Raw genomic sequence first — 20,655 nt, forward strand, 5'->3', positions numbered from 1 at the left:
AAACAAAACGTGTTCAGTGTGGTCCTTTTGTGCTAAGTGCAATCCTATTTTAGCAAGTTAAGGATTTTTGGGGTAATCTAAACTGCATTAAGTGAGACAAGTTCAATTACTATCCAGTCGCTCCATGGAGATAATACCAGCACAGCTTGCTAGCTGTCAATCCCAGCCCCAGCACCACACTGGAATCTTGAACTGGCACAGTGTCAGAGCTTTAAATCAGTCCCAGTGTGGTCCCAGGGCTGGGACTAACAATCATTTTAGGTGCTGTGCTGGGTCTGGGACTGAAAAAAAAAATCTACTGTCAGTCCCAGCCCCCACACCTCACTGGCGTCTTGAACCACTTCCAGTGTGGTCCTGTACCTTGTTACACATTACATTTAGAAACTGTAGTGAACATTGCCGTGCAAGTGCTCACAATGCATTATAACTTTTAATACAACACAGTAATGCTTACTGTGATCTAAATAAAACATGCTGTGTCCCATAGGACAAAGTCCTCAGACTAAAATGGCTAACTACCTCTTTCTATTTAAACTTAAGAGGGAATTCTTACCTTTGATCCCATCCAGAAAGGCAGGAAATCTTACACTCACCTACTTAGATGCTAAGATACTGTTTAATTACTAAAGCAATTCTCAGTATTTTTCTTCTTCCTTTAGGTTTTGCTATTTTCCCTGCAGGGCCATGCACCAAAGGGAAAAGAACCCCAGGAAGTACCCTCCACAGTGGAATGGCAGAAGATTCCCTCCAGAGCCACGGCTGCTCACAGCGGTGCAGTACCAGTTCCTATAGTCCAGCTGGGGAACAGGTATGAGGCCCTGGCGACATTGGAGGTAGAGGAAGAAGAGGAGGAAACCTCTGGAGAGGAGGCCACTCCACGTACAGAACAGGTTGAAGGAGGCAAGTTGACCCGGAAGAAGAGACGCCGGGTGCTCATTATAGGTGACTCCATCCTAAGAGGAACAGAGAGTCCCATCTGTCGCCAGGATCCCATGTCACATGAGGTCTACTGTCTGCCCGGAGTGAGGATTCAGAATGTGACAGAGATGATCCCAGCCATTATCCGGCCTACCGATTACTACTCCATGGTCCTAATCCATGCGGGCACTTATGATGCAGCCAGGAGCAGCCCTGATTGCCTGATGAAGGACTACCAAGCCCTGGGGAGCAAGCTGAAGGAGACAGGGGCACAGGTGGTCTTCTCATCTGTCCTTCCAGTGAGCGGACATGGACAACGCCATGAGACCTGCATCAGGGAGGTCAACTTGCGGCTTCGGAAATGGGTGTCTCGAGGCAGGCTTCGGCTTTTTGGACCACAACCCATACTTCAGGACAAGAGACATGTTCAGGTGAGATGGGCTTCACCTCTCCCCCAAAGGTAAGTGTGTGTTCTCTTTCAGGTTGGCTGATCTCCTCTGGTGGGGTTTAAACTACACCCATCAGGGGAAGGGGAAGATGAGGATAGAGGGAGCCACAGAACACCAAACCAAGAGACGCCCACAAGAACAGCCCAGCCAAGACAGGCGATGAGCACAAGAAATACCCAGGTAAGGGACAGGGGCCCAGATAGTCCTGGGATTAGGGGGGCGGTGCATACACCTTCAGGAGGCTTTAAATGCCTCTACCCTAATGCTCGTAGTATGGGGAACAAGCAGGAGAAACTTGCCCTCCTGCTAACTAACACAAACCTGCACATAGTGGGACTCACTGAAACTTGGTGGGATCCAGTGCATGACTGGGCGGTAAACATCAAGGGCTATAGGCTATACAGGAGAGACAGAACAGGGAGGAAAGGTGGGGGTGTGGTACTCTACGTCAAAGAGCAATACACATCTTCAACAAACATCACTGGGTCAGAGAAGAGGCAGACTGAAGTGCTCTGGGTCCGAATACAAGGGGGTCGGAGGGAAAGGGACTTAACGGTGGGGGTCTACTACAGACCACCCAACCATGGGGAAGAGCTGGACCGGGAATTCTCAGGTCAGCTCGCAGAGGCAGTTAAGTCAAGGGATGTGGTCATCATGGGTGACCTAAACTATACAGACATAGTATATAGACATACACTGGGAAGAGCAGTCAGCCAGGTCTGACCACTCACGTAGGTTCCTAGCCGAGTTACAGGACCTCCATCTAACCCAGGAGGTGCACAGTCCCACCAAGGGAGACGCCTTGTTGGACCTGGTCCTGGCCATGGGCGATCACCTGGTGAGTGAATTGCAGGTTCTCGACCACCTGGGTGATAGTGATCATTGCCTACTGGAATTCACCATCCAGCGCAGGGTGTCAAAAGCCTGCAGCAAGGCAACAGCCCTAGACTTCAGGAAGGAGGATTTCAATGAGGTAAGGAGACTAGTCGGGGAGGCACTGAGGTCCTGGAGGGGAGGGGAGTTGGGAGTCCAGGAAGAGTGATAGTTTTTAAAGAGACGATCCTCCAAGCCCAGAAGGTGACAATCCCAACGTGGATCAAAGGGGGCAAGAGTGCTCAAAAACCCCCATGGCTCACCAAAAGCATCCAGGAACATCTCAAGGCTAAAAAGGAGGCATACACCCAATGGAAGGGAGGGGCCATCACCAAGGAGGATTATACCTCCATTGCTCAAGACTGTAGGGGGGCTGTTAGGATGGCTAAGGCAGAGACAGAACTGGGACTAGTGACCCAGATCAAGGATAACAAGAAGTCCTTTTTTAAATACATAGGGGGTAAAAAGAAGGTACTGGGTAACTTAGGGCCTCTGTAGGACACGCTAGGAAATCTGGTGATCACACCAAATGACAAAGCTAACCTCTTTAACAATTTCGCCTCCATTTTTTTGAGCAGGGACCGCAGCATCCCTGCCACTGGGCTCCCCGATGGACCCAAGGGAGGCGTTGCCAGGCCCAGGGTCAGTGAGGACCTAGTCAGGGAACTTCTGGTGGGACTAGATGTGTTCAAATCAGCAGGTCCTGACGATCTCCATCCCAGAGTGCTGAGGGAATTAGCAGAGGTCATTGTGGGACCCCTGACTCAGCTTTATGAGCACTCATGGTGCTCTGGCGAGGTGCTGGAGGACTGGAAAAGGAACAATGTGGTCCTCATTTTCAAAAAAGGGAGGAAGGAGGACCCAGGAAACTACAAGCCCATTAGTCTTACCTTGGTATGGGAAAGCTCTTTGAGAAAATTATCCAGGAGCACATCTGTGAGGGACCAGCAGGGGAGATCATGCTTAGGGGCAACCAACATGGGTTCATTTGAGGCAGATCCTGTCAGATCAACCCGGTAGCCTTCTATGATGAGGTCACAAAATCCTTGGACTCAGGTGTCACGGTGGACGTAGTCTTTCTGGATTTTAGGAAGGCCTTTGACACCATCTCTCACCCCATTCTCATTTAAAAATTAGGCGACTGTGGTGTTGATGCCTACACAGTCAGATGGGTCACAAATTGGCTGGAGGGCCGCACCCAGAGAGTGGTGGTGGATGGGTCTTCTTTGACCTGGAGGGATGTGGTCAGTGGGGTCCCCCAGGGCTTGGTCCTCGGGACCGCACTGTTCAACATCTTCATCAGTGACTTGATCGAGGGGGTGAAAAGCACCTTGTTCAAATTCACAGATGACACTAAGATGTGGGGAGAAGTGGGCATGCTGGAGGAGAGGGACAGGGTGCAACTAGATCTGGACAGGTTACAGGGGTGGGCAGATGAGAACAGGATGGTTTTCAGTACTGACAAGTGCAAGGTACTGCACCTGGGGAGGAAGAACCAGCAGCATACCTACAGGCTGGGGAACTCCCTTCTTGTCAACACAGAGGCAGAAAAGGATCTTGGGGTCATTATTGATGCCAAAATGAACATGGGCTGCCAATGTGGGGACGCGGTCAGGAAGGCTAACCGCACCTTGTCATGCATCCACAGATCCATCATGAGCAGGTCCAAGGAGGTGATTCTCCCCCTCTATGCGACATTGGTCAGGCCACAGTTGGAGTACTGCGTCCTGTTCTGGGTGCCGCACTTCAGGAGGGATGTGGACAGCATCGAGATGGTCCAGAGAAGGGCCACTCGCATGATCAGGGGGCAGCAGGGCAGGTCCTACGAGCGGAGGCTAAGGGACCTGAACCTGTTCAGCCTCCACAAGAGAAGGCTGAGAGGGGATCTGGTGGCCATCTACAAACTGGCCAAGGGGGACCAGCAGGCAATGGGAGAGTCCCTGTTCCCCCAAGCAGTACCGGGAGTAACAAGGAATAACGGCCATAAGTTGAGTGAGAGTAGATTCAGGCTAGATATCAGGAGGCGCTACTTCACAGTCAGGGTGACTAGGATCTGAAACCAACTTCCAAGGGAAGTGGTGCTCGCTCCTACCCTGGAGGTCTTCAAAAGGAGGCTAGATATTCACCTAGCCAAGGTTGTTTGACCCCAGCATTCTTTCCTGCCCATGGCACGGGGTCAGACTTGCTGATCTGCTTAGGTTCCTTCCAACCCTACCAGCTATGAACCAACTATGAACTATTTCTAGATCTGCAGGCTGTTTGAATGATATTTTGCTTATAACTAGTATATTACTCCTCTCTCTCTGGTTTTGGCTACCATAATATTTCGGGCCCCCAAAAAAAAACCAACCTTGCCTGTTCATGCTGATATCAAAATCCTACTTCAAACATTAATTATAAATTATCATACATATTTTTGACAGAATCAGTCTTGGATCTGAGAGAACAATGGCTGATTTACAGCCATTTCCTTCCTGTGGTCAGCACTCCCACAATACTAGTCTGTTTTCAGTCGGGACATGAGCTCTGCCTACAGTGTAAGAGACAAACAGTTGAAAATTCAACACTTCAAAGGTGTTCTGAGACAGAGGCCTTGGTTTAGGAGTTTCGGAAGTTGGAGAGCAGGTTTGGGGACTAATATGAACATAACATCATCAAGCAAGAAAACAAATACAACCAAGAGAAGTGCATGCAAATCCATCTGCTCCTGGAAGTGCCATTTAGAGGTAAGAAGCAGCTATATTATTAGAGGTCAACTTCTTCCCCTATCCCTCAGCAAAACAAAACAAAACAAAACAAATAACTTAGGCCTGTCCCTTGAGCAGAAATAGTTCCCACAGACAGTTTACCATAGTTACTCTGATAGCACACGAAGCATTACTTTCTGGTAATTCTAGATTTTGCATTGCCTTTAGCAAGTCAGAAAGCTATTCTCCTGTAGTATATTTTGGTTGAAAAGGTATAAACAAACCTATAGGTGCTGGTCACAAATACAGCGAGGTCAGATAGTCAGCTACTGCTTTTGCCTTCTTTTTCTTGTTGATTGGGCTCTCCTCAGTCCATTCAGAAGTGCTATTGGGTGCCTCATTGTTCAGGATGAAAGTGCTGAATTATGTTCCAGATTCAGAGGACATGCTTTGAGAAAACATTCTATAGCCAACAAAGACAAACCAAATAGCAAGGGAAAGACAAGATTTGATGAAAAAATTTGGGTTCCTGGGGAAGCAGAAATGTATTCACCCACAAGACAGACAGCTCTGAAAAGAGGAATGTTAGGACTAAAAGCCTTGGAAAAGCCTTTTTTAAGACAGCTGTCAAAGGCAACTGTCTTAAAAAAGATTGACCATGGTGTGATAGGTTCACACCTGACGCCACTGCTGACAGGCTATGGGTGTGTCCTTGGGTTGCCTATTTGCCCATCACAGCTTGTTGTTTCTGCTAAGCGAGTCTTCACTTGCCTGGAGGTAATAACAATGGTTCCTGGTGGCCCAGGTATGACCACTTCTGTGGGGCTCCTCCTCCCCTACACCATACCACTTTCCACTTGGGTGTTGTAGCCAGCCCAGGTAATGAGTTAGGTGACAATGTGGCCTTGTCTTACCTGCCAGATGACTGATGAGGTTTGGATGAGGATCCAAAACTAAAACTAAACAGGTAATGTAATTTGCTTTGGCCTGATGATCAGATAAGGCAGTCATGTCTTGTTGCACTGAGTTACCCCTTGCCCAGGATGTGTGTTGGTCCTGGACCCTGTATGCCCTTCTTTTACCCACTGTCAGGCCCCTCTACCTCTTGGCAGGTTGCCTCCTTCATGTGAGTTCTTCCTATTGTGGTGGTAGGCCAGGTATTGCTCTGTCCCACAGTGGCCACCACTGTGCCCAAGCAAGGTCTGCTCTCTCCCCCAAACTTCTGCTGGGGTGCTCCTGGTCCATGGGCATCCTTGCTGGGCTTGCAATGTCGGAGGCCACTTTGTGGTGGTTCTTCCCCATGGTTACCCCTTCAGGCTTACCTGGATTGCCTTCTCATGGCCCCACCTGACCTGGGTTTGTTGGTGTGGGCTCCCTGGCGAGCATCTGGTCCTCACTGTGATCTGGCTAGGGTGCTCCCTGGCTCTGTTGATGGAGAGAGCATCCGGCATCTCCCTAGGCATTCCAGACATGGGAGAGACTGCTGGCTCCCTTGCAGCCACACAAGAGTCTTCTTTTGGTCATAGAGAAAGCATCCAGCTCCTCCTCATGAACACTGGCAAGAGGGAGAGCATTTGGCTCTTTCCCCGGTGTTCCAGTAGAGGAGAGAATGGCTGGACCTGTTTCTGATGTCCTGGCAGGCACTCCCCATCTTTTTGTCTTCTGGCCAATGTTTGGCCCATTGACCCAGCTTGATTGCAACCTGGCTACCTGTGCCTCTGTGTAGAGGGGTTGGGCATGCAACTGTGCCTCCCCCTTCCCTCCCCCTTTGCTTGGTGGTTGGGTTGTTTTTGGCCCACTGGTCTCCTTCTGGCTCTGGGCCATGATCCGGGTATGCCTGACACTCCTAACCACTCACTACTGGCTCCTCATGTTGGTGGGATAAGAAGTCAGCCACCACATTTCTCTTGCCAGGTTGGTGCTGCACTGTAAAGTAAAATGGTTGTAGGGCAGGGCTAATACCCATCTAGTAATCTGGGTATAGTCAGTTTTAGCTGACTGCAACCACCTGAGGGGCATGTGATTAGTCACTAAAGTGAATGGGCTTCCTACCAAGTAGTAGCAAAATAATTCCACTGCCCACTTGATGGCCAGACATTCTGCTCAGTGGTGGAATACCAGCGATAATGGGTGAGCAACTTATAGCTAGCATAGGCTATAGGTCTCTCATCCTCTCCTTTCCCTAGGTCAGTACCACTCCTATCATGGTCCCCAATGCATCCATTTGTACAATAAATGGCTGATTAAAATCCTGGGTGTATAATATGAGGCTCTGGCACAATGCTTGTTTAATCTGTTCAGAAGTTTTTGTGCAGCAGGTGGCCACTGGATTTTGTTTGGTTGGTGGCTCTTGGTTAGATCTGAGTGGGGCTGCCTTTTCTGAAAAATGCATGATGACTTTGTGACAATAATTAGCCAGTCCATTGAAGCAGACCTGCTTCTTTATTCTGGACTGTTCACAGGAGGTCAGGGCCCTGACTTTATCTTCAAGTGAATATATCTGACCCTGCCCCACCTGAAATCCTAGGTATCTAGTCTCTCGTTGGGCCAGCATGTATTTTGCTGGGTTGGTAGTTAGACCTTCTCCGCGCAGCTCTTGGAGGACCATCCATAGTGCCTCCATGCGTTGGTCCCAGATTTCAGTAAAAATGATCACATCAGCAATATGTGTCAATGGGTAAGCTTGATGGGGGACTAATATGTGATCCATGAGACTATGGAATGTGGCTGCCATGCTGTGCAGGCCAAATGGCACATGGCAGAATTCAAACAGGCCTCAGGACATGCCAAAGGCTCTCTTCTTTTGGTCTTCTACCACCATAGGGATCTGCCAATACCCCTTTGTCATATCTGGTGTGGAAATAAAGCAGGCCTGGCCCATCTTCTATAACATCTCTTCGATGCTTAACATTGGGAATGTGTCAAATTTTGCCACTGTGTTTAATTTTTTTTAAGTCTGCACACAAGTGCAGAGCCCTGTCCTTTTTAGGCACTATCACTAAAGGAATGCACCAATGACTCCTGGATTCATGTATTATCCTCTTGCCCAACATTTTTCCAGCTCAGACTTGACGATCTCATGGAGCTGTTGTGGAATCTGCCTCCAGGTTTCCCATATTACACATCCTTTGGGTGCAATGCACTTTAGCTTCTCCAGGCTTGGTACAGAACATGTCCCAGGTATGGCTCTGTATCACAGCATCCATCACCATGCCTGAGTGAGGTCTGCTTTCCCCTGCAACCTCCTGGGGCATTCCTGGTCCATGGTTGTCCCTGCTGGGTCTGCTGTATCCAGAAGCCTCTTTGTGGTGGCTCTTCCTGTGGTACCCCCTTCAGGCTCCTCCAGATTGGCTTCTCACAGCCTCACCTGACCTGGGTCCATCAGTGTGGGCTCCTGGGTGAGTGTCGGACCCTCACTGTGTCCGGGGTAGGACACTCCCTGGCTCTGTCCATGGGGAGAGCTTCTGGCATCTCCCCAGATGTTCCAGTCATGGGAGAGACCGCTGGCTCCCTTGCAGCTGTGGGGGAGGTGGCCATTCTTCTTTTGGTTGCGGGGAAAAAGTCCAGCTCCTGCTCATGCACAGTGGCAGCAGACAGAGTGTTTGGCTCTTGCCTAGGTTGTTCCAGTGGAGGAAAGAGTGGCTGGACTCATTTGCCATGTCTTGGCAGGCTCTCCCCCTCTGTCTTCTGGCCTGTTTCTGACCCATTGCCCCTGGACTCCAGGCTAATCAGAACAGGACCAGCTAGCGTAATTGCAGCCTTACCACCTGCAGTGGCAGGTTGGACATGCAGCTGTTACACATGGCATCAATCATGGTTCCCCTATTCCTTGACTCTCTCTAATTTGGGGTTCAAACATGCTTAGTATTCAGGCCATTTTTCTAGCTCCCAGGAAACACGAGCTGAGCTCTGGGTTTTTTCCCCATCTCCTCAGCCAAACCAACAGAACCTGACTAGATTCTGCACAGTTCTATGGCATGATTGAGGAGTGATTTCAAGACAATAGGCCTGTATACATGCCATTCACTCTTCAGAACCAGTATTACTGGCAATGATGTATGAAGAGAGAAAGAACTGAGCCTAATGCTGAAGCCAAGTTGTCAAGGCTTGCAGTTAAAAGGTTGTGTTTCTTTTTCTGTTTATTTGTAAATTGTGTGAGGATTGGATCATAACCAGTCTCAAGGAGCATGTAGGTAGAGGAGTACCTTATCCAGAGGAGGATCCAGATCAGGGGCCAAGGCTGCATGAGAGGGTCGGAACTGGAGAGTCCAAGTTGAAGTTTAAGCAAAATCCACATCCAAGACACCTAAACAGGAGTAGGGAGTCAGACTTAAGTGGAATGGCTACAAGTACTACAGATAGTGAAGTCCTGAGCAGCCAAAGCTCAAGTGAAAGGCTAGGCTAATATATTAGGCCAATTAAAGCCTAAGCCCTACTCTGCAGCCAATAAGCACAACCCTTGCAGCTGGTGCCACTCTAAAACCAGTTGGCCATGATTAGGGTACAGGTTGTCTTCTAACAAGCTGAGCCATTTGCTCTATATTTAAACCAATAATCATGTACAGGTTTCCCTCACTTTATGCAGGTTCTATATGTGCAAATTCACTCTTATGCAGTCACCCTTTTTATACCAAAAATTGGTTATATACTAGGCAAGCCCACAGTCAGCTGCTTTGTGCGGTGTATTGTGGGAGTGATGCACACCAAAATATAGTCTCCTGTGTGGATCTGTGTTCCTCGCTTGTTGTCTGCAACATGTGTTTCTGTAGTTGCCATCCCCATTATGGTAACATTCACCACCACCCTGTACTTGTGTGTACTGTCAGCTGTTGGCAAGTACCAAAATTGTCTTGTAAAAGTGGTAGAAATGGGTCTAGGGGTCAGTACAGTTGAGGTCTTGGAATGTACCCTATTTGTTACATTGTAAAGTGGGTTCCCTTTATGAAAATTTGAGTTACACGCCATTTTTGAGGAATGCATTTACACAATAAAGTGAGGGAAACCTGTATAGGGATCTACTTAATTTCTGCTGAGGCAAGGGGAAAATTGTGGGCCACTTGGCACACAGCACCACTTTCACAGTCTTTCTGCAGTGACCTGCCACCACTTCTAATTGGCTGAGGGGCCCTGTCAGCCCTTCCCTTTGCCACTGATTGGCCTATCATGCGACCCCACCCCTTGCCACTGATTACTGGAGGGTGGCATGGGCATGCAATAAGCAGCACTCTTTGCTAATCAGCAGTGAGGGGCGGGGACAGTTACCATCTTTGCTGCTCCCCTTCATGCCAATGGCTTCCCCTGCCTTGCCACACCCTGCAGCCCTAAGGCTGGGCCACAGCAGCCCTGCGGACCACTGGCTCCCACTGGGGAGCCAGTTTTTTAATTGTCAGGGGGTTTTTCCTGGTGATTCTGCACCATTTTGCAAACAGACATACTAGTTTCATTATTGTTGGGAAATTCACTTTGACCCCATTGTCTGTACTCCCAGCTATTTACTTTAACAGATCTCCATCTACTTCAGGAATGAACATAATCCTATTTTAAGATGCTTTACGTGCAGAAAACTTACTCAGTAGTTTACTGCCTTTAAAGGAAGCATTTCCGAATACTCGTTAAATGACATCGGAAAATAATTAGTGGATCTATTTCTCACTTCTTTACATGAAATAGTGCCAGGGAGGAACCAGTTTCTGTTTAGTCTTCCTCTCAATATCAAATATTTTCTGGTTCAGTGCTAAGCTCCATGAAACAAAAACAATATTTACATTTGTCTTGAGAGGTACCTGGAAAGGACGACCATGGATCTTGTCCAGTCAGAGAGGGGCAGTACAAACACTGTGTGAATGCAGCAGACTGAGGATCTGGAAACCATTTTGGTTTTTGCTGTACCTATCAAGACTAATGGGAGGCTCATAAACTGTTTCCAAAGTAAGACCTTGGTTGGATGCTAAAGGCTCCTATTAGAGAAATCATTGAGTTGTAGAGACGAACTATACATCAGTACTTGGAGAGGCTTACAGGGAACATTCCCATTCTGCCTCCTAAAAAAGGGATCTAGATAGTCTGTCACCAGTGCTAGTGGGACACCAGCATAACTGAGGAACAGCTTTTGACCTGCAGGGCATGGGACGGGAACACAGCCAAAAGCAGCCCAGTCCAGTGAGAAGTTCACGTTCCTTGAAGAACAAGCTGATGATTGTTTAGATAAGCTCAATGTTTTTAAGTCAGCAATGCCTGCCTGGTTCAGTTTACCCTAGAGCAGTGTTTCTCAACCTGTAGGTCATGACCCAAAAGTAGGTCACAAGAATATATTATAAAGATTCTGAACAAACTTAAAAAATGGATTCTCCTTTAAAGGAGAAAAACGTGGGGAAACCATGGCTTTTCATTGCAGACTGGCAGAGATCCAGGTGTGGCTTCACCAGCGCAGAATAGAGGGGAATAATCACTTCCCTTGATCTGCTGGCAATGCTCCTACCAATGCAGCCCAGTATGCCATTAGTCTTCTTGCCAACAAGGGAATACTGCTGACTCATATTCAGCTTATTGTTCACTGTAATTCCTGGGTCATTTCCTGCACAGCTGCTGCCCAGCCAGTCAGTGCCCAGCCTGTACTGATGCATGGGATTGTTCTGTCCTAAGTGCAGGACCTTGCCCTTGACTTTATTGAACCTCATGAGATTTCTTTTAGTCCAATCCTCCAATTTGTCTCAGTCTCTCTGAGTCCTAGCCCTACCTTCTAGCACAAGGGCAGGCAATTATTTTGGGCAGAGGGCCACTTACTGAGTTTCAACAAGCCATTGAGGGCCGCATGACAGGCAGCCCAGGGCAGATTAATATTAATTTTCTAAATTTTTTAGGGGCCCCACAGGCCGGAGAGAATGACCTGGCAGGCCACATCCGGCCCCCAGGCCACATGTTGCCCACCCCTGTTCTAGTATATCTATTATTCCCTCCATCTTGGTGTCATCTGCAAACTTGCTGAGGGTGCACTCTTCACCATCTTTCAGGTCATTGATGAAGATATTGAACAAAACTGGCCACAAAGCCAACTCCTGAGACACTCCACTTGATACTGGCTGCCAACTAGACATTGAGCCATTGATTACTACTCTGAGCCCAATGATCCAGCCAGTTTTATATCCACTGTATAATCCCTTCATCCAGCCCATACTTCCTTAGTAGCAAAATCCTTGCTAAAGTCAAGGTATCATGTCTGTTGGTTTCCTCGCATGCACAGAGCCAGTCTTCTCATCATAGAAGGCAGTCAGGTTGGTCAGTCACTCATGACCTTCCTCTTGGCGAAGTCATACTGACTGTTACTAATCACCTTCCTCTTCTCCTCCAAGTGCTTAGAAATGGATTCCTTGGGGACCTGGTGTATGATTTTTTCCAGGGCTGAGGTAAGACTGACTTGTCTTTAATTCCCTGGATCCTCCTTCTTCCCTTTCTTAAAGATGGGCACTATATATTTGCCTTTTCCAGTTGTCTGGGACTTCTTCCAATCGCCATGAGTTTTCAAAGATAGCATCCAGTGGCTGTGTAATCATCACATCAACCAACTCCCTCGGCACCCTCAGGCACATGGTCTCTGTTCCCATGGACTTGTACATGTATAGCTTTTCCAAATAGTCCCTAACCTATTCTTTTACCACAGTTAGCTGCTCACCTCCTCCCCAAACTGTGCTGCCAGGTGCAGTAGTTTGGTAACTCACTGCCCGTGAAGACCGAGATAAAAAAGACAGAGAACTTCAGTCTTTTCTGTATCCTTTGTCACTAGGTTGCTACCCCCATTCAGTAAGGACCCACACTTTTTGTAACTTGTCCATATCTTCCTTATTGTGGGGCCAAAACTGGCCACAATACTCTCTTCAACACTAGTGAGGTCTTACCTAGACTGGATGAATCATTTCTTTTGACTTGCATATGACACTTCTATTACAGCTAATAACATGTGGGGAAGTTTTACATTAGTGTTGTATGATTGACTCTTATTCAGCATGTGGTCCATTATAACCTCTACTTCTTTTCTTGAAGTATTTACAGCTGAACTAGTCTTTCTCCAGTTTGTAACTGTGTTGTTTAATTGTTGTCTGTCTTGAATTTTCATACTATTGATACATTTTGTACTATTTTTCCAGATGACCAGGGTCATTTTGAATCCTACTTGATACCTCCTCCAGATTAGATATTAATGACTACTCTTTGAACAGGATCATTAATCAATCATTTTCAAACTTCTTAAAGAACTATTTCATACTCACTCCTACCTCTATGCTAAAGACTGATGTGGAGCCAGGTAACAAACCCACCAATGGTGGTGCACCCCCTCCCATCCTGCTCCACCCTTATCCCCATTCTCTTTGTGGAACCCCTGATGACCTATTGCAAAACCCTGGGGTTCTGCAGAATGCAGTTTGAACAATGCTGATCTACACCATGTTTCCTTTAGCTCCCTAATGAGTGTCATGGGAGAAGAATCAAATACCTTCTTGAAGGCAAGATACAATCACATCCGCTGTTCGTCCCTATCCATAAAGTCCACCATGTTTATCTTAGAAGGAAATCAGGCTGGCTAACCATGGCTTGCTGTTGAGAAATTGTATTGCCTCATTATCCCCTGCATGCTTACAAATTGATTGTCTGATGATAAAGTCCAGTGTAACCCTTCTGGCAGGGTGGCAGTAACAAGGGCCATATTGTCCCAGTCCCACAAAAAAGTTTTTACAGAGTGAAGCTATTTAGCTCCTAACCCCAACTTTTCCCCTGTGCTTTCCAGAGGGCACAGTTACCTCTTAGAGAAGAGGCAGTCCTGCAGCAGGGTCTGTGTTGGATAATTACAATTACAATTCAGAGGAGCTTTTGACTAACTGGGGTTGCCACTGCCATCTGGGGGCTACCACCTACTTTAGCAAAATGACAGGTGCAGGGTAGGGGAGCACACACACTAAAGATCCAAGCACTTACTACCAACAGTCACTGTCACCACTCCTCACCTGCCATGGCAATCACTCAGTGACTGCCATGGGGATCATTGCTGGGGATCATCACTCCTCACCACTTCTGCTCTGTGGCTTACTGCCAACAGGGCAGTGCTCCATACCACTCCCATTTTGCTTCTGGGGGCACTGCTCAATGCCTCCGTTATAGAGTAATAGCTCTCAACTTGAGCCCACCATAGAAATCTGTACATCACAAGTACTTTTCCCAGTGAGGCTTGATGGCAGACTGCAACACCATCCCAAAGTAACTCCTTTGCAAATTTTTTCCAAACCTCCCTTTCCTGGTCTGAGGGTCCCTCCAACCTCAGCCCTTCACACAAGTCGAGATGAGTACTAACCCCTCAGCAGCCTTTGCCCAATTTTGTCTTGCAGCATTGGTACCTTTATACAACTTACAATTTTGGAAGGTAAAGCCAGTACACACAAGACTGGACTCACCTCACTACTGAAGCCACATCTGGAGTACTGTGTCCAGTTTTGGGGCCCCCCTCTATGGAAAGGATGTGGGCAAATTGAAGAGAGTCCAGGAGAGAGCAACACAAATGGTGAGGGGGCTGGGGGCACATGACTTCTGAGGGGAGGCTGAGGGAACTGGACTTACTCAGTCTAGAGAACAGAAGGCTGAGCGGCAATTTAATAGCAGCCTTCAATTACTTGAAGGGTGGTTCAAAAGAGGATGGAGCTAGACTGTTCTCAGTGGTGGCAGATGACAGAACAAGGAGCAATGGTCTCAAGTTGCACCAAAGGAAGCTTAGGTTAGATATTAGGAAGAACTTTCTCACATCAAGGTGTGGCAGGAAAAGGTACCTAGGGGGTACTAGAGGGGGAAGAAGAACTAGGGGGTTAGCAAAACACTGGATCAGGTTACCCAGAGAAGGCTGTGGAATCTCCATCCTTGGAGGTTTTTAAGACCCAACTAGATAAATCCTCAACTGGGATGATGTAGCTTGGGATGGTTCTGCTTTGAGCAGGGGGTTGGACTAGATTAGTGGTGACACATAGCGCTGGTGCACCCCCTGACTGGCCACGCTTGCCGCTTAGGCAATGGGCAGCGGGGGCAGGCGGGAGCGCCAGTGCCCCACCTGCAAGTGCCGGCCTATCACTGCGATCACTGCAGCCACTTCCAGGAGTGGCTGCAGCCGCTTCTTGGAGCAGCTGCAGGGATCAGCTGGCACTTGCTCCCAGAAGTGGCTGCAGCCACTCCCAGAAGCAGCTGCAGCGATCGCAGCCATTAGCCGCAGCAATCGGCCATTGTGGGGTCACCTGGGGGGACTCCCCACTCTCCAGTCCACAGGATCGCCTGCGGGGGAACCCCCCACCCCATTGGCAGGACTGGTTGCAGGGGGGGCATGTGCCCCCCCGACTAAGTCGGCACCAGTCACCCATGGACTATATGACCTCCTGAGGTCCCTTCCAACTCTACTTTTCTATGATTCTGTAATTCTAAGTTAGAATCTAGAGGAGGGCAACCGAAAAAAAAAAAAAAAAAAGGCCAGTCATCTAAAAACCATGACAGAGGAAATGTTGAAAGAACATAGATCGCTTATTTTGGAGAAAAGAACACTCCAGGTCCACACACTGCTGGCCAGGCACACACACCATGTGGGGCTTTCCCCAACACCTTCCCTGTTCCTCAGCCCCCAGCCAGCTTCCCGCAGGAGTGCCCACTTGGCCAGTGGTGCATGGATCCAGAGAGACGCACTATTGGCCCTTTGGTGAAGCCATACACAGTGCGCACCAGCCCTGCCCCCACCCCATGCACAGATCTGGAGGGTGCGGGTCCCCCCTGCCACCCAGGAGTGCGTGCTGCCACTGGGAGCTGGCCCTGCCACTGCCTGAGCCTGCAGCAGGCAGGCAGCAATGGGGAAGCTGGCTCCATGCTCCTTCTGTTGCAGCAGCTGCTGCCTTCTGTTGGGGCCAGGGAGCTGCAGACCTGAGTCCCTGGCCCCATAGCTCTGGCAGCTGTGGGCTCCCTCTGTCAGGGCTGCGGGGCAGGGGCTGTGGGTGAGGGGCGAAGGGCACAAGCGGGGATGGGGAGCTTTGGAGGGACTTTAATTTTGATCACAGATTTGGGGGGTTTTAATTAGAGAATTTGTGATTTTTTAATCAGGGAAAACCAGGATCCATGCTTATGAGATGAGAGACAAAGAGGAGATTTAATAGCAGCCTTCAACTACCTGAAGGGTGGTTACGAAGAGGATGGAGCTAAACTGTTCTCCATGGTAGCAGATAACAAAACAAGGAGCAATTTTCTCAAGTTGCAGCAAGGGAGGTTTAGGTTGGATATTAGGAAAAACTCTCTCACTCAGAGGGTGGTGAAGCACTGGAATGGATTATCTAGAGAGGTGGTGGAATCTCCATCCTTGGAGGTTTTTAAGGGCTGGCTCAACAAATCCCTAGGTGGAATGATCTAGCTGGGGGTTGTCCTGGTTTAACCAGGGGCTGGGCTAGATTACCTTCTGAAGTCATTCTAACACTAATTTTTTATGATTCTGTTTGTCTGGAATAGTTTAGAAAGGGATCAATCTACCTGGAGCAGGGGGTGGAATAAGTGACCTCCTGAGGTCCCCTCCCATCTTGTATTTCTATTGTTCCGGGTATGATAGCATGTTCTTGGCTATGGAACTGCTGGGACATAACCATCACCACTACTTTGTGAAGCACTGTGAAACCAGCTGGGTAAGTATTGTAATGGGAGATGTCATTTATGTGATACAAATCCACACAAAATCAGATGGCCCTCTGGTTTTGGCAGCTGGGTTACCAAGTTATGGGAGGGGCTATGGAATTCCTCAGTCACCACCAATTTAAGTATCTCTTACCAGAACCCTTTTTCATTCCTTCTGGCATCTGATAGGATTTCTGAATGGGTTTGCTGCCTGGTTGTACCCACTGTCATCCACCAGATCTGGAGGTCCACCTCAATATGAGAGAGAGCATGCTGTTGGTTGCCAGTTTGTTCTTGCTTTTAACTAGTGAGCCCCTCTACAAGTGGTACCTCCTACAAGCTCACTGCTTTGGGTATCTCAGGCACCAGATCTTCTTCCCTGGGAGTGAAGAGAGCTTGCTGTACCCTTCAAACCTGTTTTAAGTTTACATAGTATAATCATAGATCTTCTGGGTTATTAAGCCTGGTGTCCTGCATTTGCATTCACATACCAAAGGAAACCCCAGATTGCCAATTCAAATCCTCAAACACAACTACAAGACATTGTAGCACAGGGGCAGAGGGCCACATAGGCCTGTGGGCCATGTAGGCAGTTCTGGGGAACTGTTACAGGCTGGTCAGCAACCCCTATCCCACCCCCCACTACAGCCCAGAGCCTGAACACCTGGCAGCTCTTCCCCACGATCACCACCAGTGCACCAAGCAGCAGATGAGCACACAGCCCCAGTCCTGGCTGACCCCGCACCCACTCCAGACTTGCCCTGGCCAGAGTGGCACAGCTGTGGACCAGCTGGGATCTGTGCACACAACCCCAACCCTGGCCTTTCCTTCACCTGCTCCAGACCGCCCACCCACACTGAGCAGCAGCAGCAATTGGGTAGTAGCTGCTGCTGAGAATGGGGGAAGAGTGGCCGCTTCTCCCTCACTGCTGCTGGGCCCTTCTTGCTGCAGCTGCCTGAAGCCCATGCCCTGGCTGCCCTGCAGCTCTTCTCCACTACCTCTAGGCCCCCAGTGGGACATCAGTGGAAATGAAGAAGAGCTACAGGGGAACCTGGGCATGGACTCCAGACAGCTGCAGCAAGAAGGGCTTGGCAGCAGCAAGGGGGAGGCAGCTACTTTTCTTCCTGTGCCAGCAGTAGCTTCTGCCCAGCCAATGCTGCTCAGCTTGGGCAGGCAGTCCAGAGTGAGCGCAGGGTGGGCTGGGATCAAGGCTGTGTGCCCGGGTTCCAGCTGATCTGGAATTGGTTTGCTTCAGATGGGTTGAGTCCAGAGTGGGTGGGGGTGGGCCAAGCCCAGGCTGGGACTGTGCACGTGGGTCCCTGCCAGTACCATGGGGCTGGGGCCAGTGGCAGTGGCCAGCGGCGGCAGCAACCAGGAGCTGCCATCACCTGGGCTGCCTAGAAACAGCCCAGCTGTAGAGCTGCCCCAGCCCTGCTGCCTGCCTGGGGGTGGTAGGACACACTACAGGCCAGATGGCACCTGGGCCAGGTAGGACCAAGGGACCTGCTGTGGGCCAGACAGTTCCTCCATGGACCACGTTTTGCCCACCTCTGCTGTAGCAGGACTAGGCCCAAATGCAACCATGATGCCTCCTGGTGGCCCAACAGCTACTGCCCTGCACTAGCTCTAGGTACCTTTCCTTTACTGCCTACTACTCTAGGTACCTTCCCTTTACTACCTACTACTCTAGGTACCTTCTCCTGCCACACCTTGATGTAATGGTTGATTTTTCAAAGTGAAGCTGCCCAAAAGTCCTAGAACATGCCCTTATCCTACCTTTGCTAGTGGCTCCCTTCTCAGACCCCACTAGCCTCCAATCAGTCCTTTTCTATATGGGCCCTCCCGGCCCATACATGCCTCTAGGGCACCTATTGCTTTATGGGCTATTTACAGCCTCCAGTCTCCCTTACAGCTGTGCCCATGCCTCACAGGTTTTACTCAATACTGTCCTGTATCTTGTAGAGCAGCGGTTCCCAACCCCTGGGACACAGCCTGGTACCGGGCTGAGAAGCATTGGCTGCTGGTCCATAGGAGGGCTGGCTGCCACGGACCAGAAGTAACCATAGACCAGCAAATTGCAGACCGGAAGTAACCAACATACCGTGGACCAGCAGCCATCCCTGCCAGCCCACACAATGCCAGTCACTGCTGGTCCTTGGTCACTTCTGTTCCATGGTTTGATGGTCTATGGTCTGTGGTTTGCCAGTCCTCCGCATAAAAAGGTTGGGAACCCCTGTAGAGGTTTTGGCTCTCTCAATTTCAGCCTCCCCTTTTTCGGCTGCAAGCCTTAAGCCCTCACCCACTGATTTGAGTCTGGATCTCTTGGCTTCAGCCCTGACAGTCATCAGTACCTCTGGCCCTGGTGTCTCTTGCTCTGGGCCATGGGCCCCAGAATTTGTGCTTCTGGGCTGCTGGGCCCTGGCCTTGTTTTCTCTGTCCTTCTGGGCTAGTCTTGCCCCTCTCAAGATACAGGTCTTTGGCCCTGGTTCTCGCCCCCCTCAGGCACTTTTTTCGCCTTTTTCAGACTGCAAGTCCGTGACCCTGGTTCATGCCCTGCTTGGGCACTGGGTCCCGGTCCTGTCTCTGCTACTCTCACAATTTTAAGTCCCACCCCTGGTAGGGCTCAAGGCAGCCGCTTGCCTCTCAAGTACAACTGGGACCTCCACCTCCCCAGTAGTGCCAAACCCAAACCACTGGTTTAACCAGTACAACAAAATGTAAGCCCCCTGCCTGTAACTCAATCTATCACCACACCAGGTTCGAACATAAATTGCAATTTGCTAGCTATATGTGTAAAGCTTTCCCTAGTCCAGGCTACACCCCCTCTTGCAAGCCCTCAGCCTTACTGGTAGCTCCATGGCAGCTCAGTGGTCAGCCAGGCATTCCCTTGCAGCATTCCTTCCAGGAGCTCTTTACCCTTCAGCTTGCAGGGCCAGACTGCCCTGTCTGCTCTCATGCACTGGCTTTATGTCCCCCCTAAGTCCTACCCCATCTGGTCATGTGACTCTGCAGCTCCCGTGTATTCTTTCCCCATGGCTGATGACCAGGGATCCTGGTTTTCTCTGTTAAAAAATCCAAAATTCTCTCATTTAAAAACCCAGAATTCTCCAATTAAAAAAACCCCAAATCAGCTTTTTTTCACAATTAAAATGAAACGCCACTGTAGCAGTTGACCACAATGTTTTATTGATATATTTACAATTTTAAAGTAATTTGGAAGCCTACCAGTGCCTCAATCATTATAATAAAATCAATTCTAAATACCTATGCATTTTGTCATTTGATTTTTTTTTTTTTTATCATGGACATCTTGGGTTCCAGTCCAAACTGTGGAGGGAAACATATTCTGCTGGGCAAGCCCTACCTACTGCTCCAAGATTGCACAATTCTGTCCCATGCCTTCCTGTCTGTCCCAGTCCTGTCTCTTCCCCTTGCCCAAATCCTTCTCTCAGTACTGTTCTCTCAGCTACCCAGTCCCAGTCTCTGTGCTTACACAGTTCTAGCCTCTCCCCTTCTTCACATCCACTTCAAGTCTCCTAATCTAGACAGGCCCAGAAACTCCACTCTTCTTCTAATCTGTCTACTCCCTGCTGTGGGCTTCCAGTCCCAGTATCCCTCCCTGGGATCCTCTATGGTTGAGCTCCTTGTCCAGGTGTCTTTTCCCAGATGCTCCAAGAATTCTTCCCCACTTCCTCTGACATTTGTCAGATTTGTCTCTTCCCTCCACTGCTGTTTCCCACAATGAGTACCCAGTCTCTGTGCCCAATCAATCAGCTACAACCTTTCCCAATAGCTCCTTGGGAATCTCCGTGTCTGCTCACCAGCTAACTGGCTTCTACATCCCCTTCTTTTCTTCACTGGTACCCAGTCCTACCTGGCCTTATCTTCCCTTTACTCAGCCAGTCCTTGCCTCCCCAACCATTTCCCTATCCATTTGCTTAACTTTCCTTCATGTTTCTCCTCTTCCAAACTGCCCGAGTGTTAGTAGGGGCATCTTTGAAAACTTCAGGAGAGGCATTCTCTCAGCTCTAGTGCCTAGCCCCACTCTCATCCCAAAG

General features: G+C 49.1%; 1 long non-coding RNA gene across 1 annotated transcript in view; it reads left to right on the forward strand.

Annotated features, from left to right (window-relative positions):
* LOC109284763 (uncharacterized) overlaps positions 1-17,604 on the forward strand; it is a 31,677-nt gene extending 14,073 nt beyond the window's left edge. The window contains exons 3-5 of the long non-coding RNA XR_002092330.2: positions 660-4,966; positions 14,302-14,474; positions 16,040-17,604. This is a non-coding gene — a long non-coding RNA (uncharacterized LOC109284763). The remainder of the gene's footprint in view (positions 1-659; positions 4,967-14,301; positions 14,475-16,039) is intronic.
* The last annotated feature ends 3,051 nt before the right edge of the window (positions 17,605-20,655 follow it).

The sequence above is a fragment of the Alligator mississippiensis genome, chromosome 2 (assembly GCF_030867095.1).
Source record: "Alligator mississippiensis isolate rAllMis1 chromosome 2, rAllMis1, whole genome shotgun sequence".
Classification (NCBI taxonomy): Eukaryota; Metazoa; Chordata; order Crocodylia; family Alligatoridae; genus Alligator; species Alligator mississippiensis.